The sequence below is a fragment of the Gossypium hirsutum genome, chromosome A11, assembly GCF_007990345.1.
Source record: "Gossypium hirsutum isolate 1008001.06 chromosome A11, Gossypium_hirsutum_v2.1, whole genome shotgun sequence".
Lineage (NCBI taxonomy): Eukaryota > Viridiplantae > Streptophyta > Magnoliopsida > Malvales > Malvaceae > Gossypium > Gossypium hirsutum.
Genome location: NC_053434.1, coordinates 16,605,727 through 16,609,838, shown reverse-complemented (window position 1 = coordinate 16,609,838; position 4,112 = coordinate 16,605,727). Strand labels below are relative to the sequence as shown.

Genomic DNA, 4,112 nt, shown 5'->3' with positions numbered 1-4,112 from the left:
GAGGTGTTACACAAGTCAACATCCTTGCCACTAATTTTACAAATATCTAATAGCTAGAATGTTCATCTAGAATATCTAGCCTTCTAGATATTGTAAGGATGTGATTGGGGTCGTTTTGTTCAATGCATAACTGGTTTTAACAAAGATAATTTGGACCTTTTATGCCTGAAGTTATAGCTGTTCAGGAGGCACTCTCATGGATTAGATATTGACATGCGGAGGGCATCACTTTGGAAATTGGTAATCGTGGACTTTAGGTTGCCTTTTCTCGTGATATTTTTTATTTTTCAAATCCGAGGTTGCAAATTTAAGACTATATCCATCTCAATTCTTCTTTTAACTATATCCTTTTGTTGGACTTGTAGAAACACTAATAAAGTTGCTCACTCCTTTGCAAGGGTGGCTTTATCTCAAGCAGACAACTTTAAATTTGTCATTTGTCCTCCTATTGTGGAAATTTTAATTTTTGATTGTCGTCATGATTTGGGTGATAATGAGGGAGCTAGGGTCGGGTGTATTAGGTAAGACTATTAGCTTGGGTTTAAGTTCTCTCATTGTTTTCTCTTTTATCCTGATTTTATTTTTAATGAAATGATCTTTAACTTCAAAAATATTAAAAATATATTAAATTTTCTATATTTAAAATTTTAATAAAAGTAAAATAAAATTATTAGATATTAAATTAAATTAACATAAATTATTTTTAATAATTTTTAAAAGAAATACGAGTTAGCTCATATTTTGAATTGAACCAAGCTTGACTAAGATATATTATATTAATACCATGTAATGATTATAATGACTTGATTTTTAATGCTGTCCGAAAATGTAATTTTGAAACTCCATTTTCGTGAATAGAGTTCATAAATATAATATAGGAATATTTATAGAGTTGGCATAAAAACATATTAAAGAATGGTCAAGTAATTTAGCCAATAAAATACTTAATTAAAACTCAAAGACTAAATTGTAAAAGTCTAATCGCTATTGAGTTTTAATTGAAAATAGGCTTGAGGACTTAGAAAACAATTAATCTAAAGGCCAAAATGGTTATTAGACCATTCTTAATTATGATTTAGTGGATGATGATGTGAGAATCCAATTAGATTAATTAGCATTAGAATTAGTGTGATTAAAGTTTTTAAGTTAAACTAAACTAGATTAATTAAGGCTAATTAAAATATAAATATAAGAGAAAGAATAAATTGAAAATGAGTAACTTGGCCACTTTTTCAACAAAAATTACAAAAAAAATTTAAATAGGTATTTACACCAATATGTTATTCGAATTATTCAAGTTATTCGAATTATAAAATTCAACTTGACTCGAACTTGAAACTCGAATAACTCGATTCGATTAACTGAAAATTTAAATTTTTTCCGATTTTTTCAAATCGAATCAAGTTTTGCTCACCGCTAAGTTTGTTTGTGTTATTTCCATTTTATCTATGTTTGAACATACATTGAAATGTTGATAAAAATTGGCATACATAGCTAGTAAATGACATTGAATTGAAACAAGTAATTGATGTTGTATCTATTGAGTGAAATTAGAAGAATGGAAAGGATCTCAAAATGTATCATTAAATAAGTGTAATATATGTTCAGATGCAAGTGATGAAATCTGGTCATTGTTATGTGACAGTACAAGGTATGAATTTCCAATTATTAATGATTGATGCTCATGTGAACTTAGTAAAAGGCTAGGATACAATTGTTGATAAACTGTAATTTATACATATTTTTACCCCGTGCTTGGCATATTTATGAGTGAATTTTCCTTGGTTTTAGTGAATTTGATGCTCCTAATCCTTTAATTTCATGTTTTATACTCAAGAGAGCTTAGGATAGCAAAAAGAGCAAGAAACGGGCCAAAAAGGGACAAATTGGGCCTAAATCAATGTTTCACACGGCCTAGGCACGTCCACACGGGTAAACCACAAGCCCGTGTGAGGCACACGGGTAGGCCACATGCCTGTGTTTCATGGTTGTGTCAACATTAATCCAAGTCAAAATTGCACACGGTTTAAGCACTTGCACATGGGCGTGGCCCACGGTCGTGTCCCTGTCGAACCCAAGTCTAGTTCTACTCGGAAAAGGCCACTTTTAAGGGTTTGAAAGCATTCTAAAGCCTATATAAACACCCTAGAAGGATGAGGGGGGACACACGAAGTATTAAAGGCAGAAAGTACTCAAGGATAGCCATCGGAATCACGTCGGAGACAGGATCTACATCAAGACTGAAGATTTCCATCCAATTTCCTAGAAGTTCTTTGGGTTTCTTTATGTTTGTTGTTTTCTATACTTTGAGATGTTTTCCATTATTATTATGAACTAAACTCCATTATTATTATGAAACCTAAGATGAATCTTATTACTCTTTGATTTATATGATAAATATTTGTCCTTATTCTTAATTATGAGTTTTAATCCTTGCTTTAATATTCCAGGATATTAATTCAGGTTTTTGATGTGCTTATTTAGTGGAGGAAAAGTCCCAGTTTAATAGTAGATCATTCATAATTAAGTGGAATTGCATGCAATACTAGAAATAGGACGAAATAAATCTGCTGGATTAGAGTCAAATCTAATAAGGGATTCCATAGATCAAGTTAATGCGACAATAGGGATTTAAATTAGAAAGAGATTTCAATTAATCAACCTAGAGTCAGTTGTTTTCAGTCTCGAAAGGGATATTAACATAAATCAGGGATTTCTACGGAATTAGTCAAGTGAATAAATCGTCTAATTCAAAGGTAATAAGTGAAGTCTAGGTGGATTCTTTCTTGGGTATTGTCTTCTCAATCGGTTTTTCAAAAGTATTTTCCTACCTTAATCTCTGTCGTAATCTTAGCTAATTAAATAATTAGTTTTAGGTAAACATTCTCTTAATTTTTAGGCTAGATAATAAAAAGATAGTAATTACTAGTACTTTTAGTCCTCGTGGATATGATATTTCTGGTCTTACCATAACTATACTACTGTTTGATAGATACGCTTGCCTTAAGTTGAATTTTTAGTTAGTTTCACGACCATTAAGTTTTTGGCGCCGTTGCCGGGGACTAAGATATTAGGAACGCTTAATTTTTATTACTTTAGCCATTGTTTATTTTTATTGCAAATTACTTTTATTTTAATTTTGCTTAAATTACTAAACTTTCTTTTATTTACTTCTAGCAGGTTTTTATAGTTTATGACTAGAAGAAACCCGTCGGGACCTCTACTTTTTGATAGTGACATCGAAAGCACAACTCGCAGAAACCAAAGAGAAATAAGGTGAAGCCTACTATATATAGAGGAAGGGCAAAAGGACTATATTCAAACCACAACCAAGGAAATGGCTGATAATCAAAATAATCCGTTACCTCCTGTGGTTGCTGCAAACCCAGTAAATCAGGATCCTGCTCCTCGTACTATGTATGATTATGCTAAACCTACTTTAACAGGAACTGAATCGAGTATAGTTAGACCTGATGTCGCTGCAAATAATTTTGAACTAAAACCTAACACAATTCAGATGATACATCAGTTTGTTCAGTTTGATGATTTGTAGGATAAGGATCCAAACACTCATTTTGCAAGACGAGGATCCAAACACTCATTTAACTAACTTCCTGGAATTTTGCAACACTTTTAAGATCAATGGCGTTTCTGACGATGCCATTCGCCTTCGGTTGTTTCCATTCTCATTGAGGAACAAAGCTAAACAGTGGTTAAACTCGTTACCACGAGGGTCAATCACAACTTGGGAACAAATGACCAAAAAATTTTTACTGAAATATTTTTCGCCGGATAAAACGGCTAAACTAAGGAATGATATTTCTTCTTTTGTGCAGATGGATTTAGAAACACTTTATGATGCATGGGAGAGATACAAGGATCTATTGAGAAGGTGCCCTCACCATTGGTTACCCCTTTGGCTACAAGTTCAAACTTTCCACAACGGTTTGAATCTCTCAACTAGAAAGATGATTGACGCAGCTGTTGGTGGGACTATTAATAATAAGACACCTGAAGAGGCTTATGAGTTTATAGAAGAGATGTCACTGAATAATTATCAGTGGCAAGTCATGAGGACAAAGCCCACAAAAGTAGCCGACGTTTTTAACGCC

At 32.7% G+C, this 4,112-nt stretch overlaps 1 non-coding gene across 1 annotated transcript; it reads right to left on the bottom strand.

The window, feature by feature from the left end:
- Window positions 1-3,803: 3,803 nt before the first annotated feature.
- On the bottom strand, window positions 3,804-3,910 carry LOC121210620 (small nucleolar RNA R71). The gene has a single exon (XR_005905734.1). It is a non-coding gene; the product is annotated as a small nucleolar RNA R71 (small nucleolar RNA).
- Window positions 3,911-4,112: the final 202 nt, after the last annotated feature.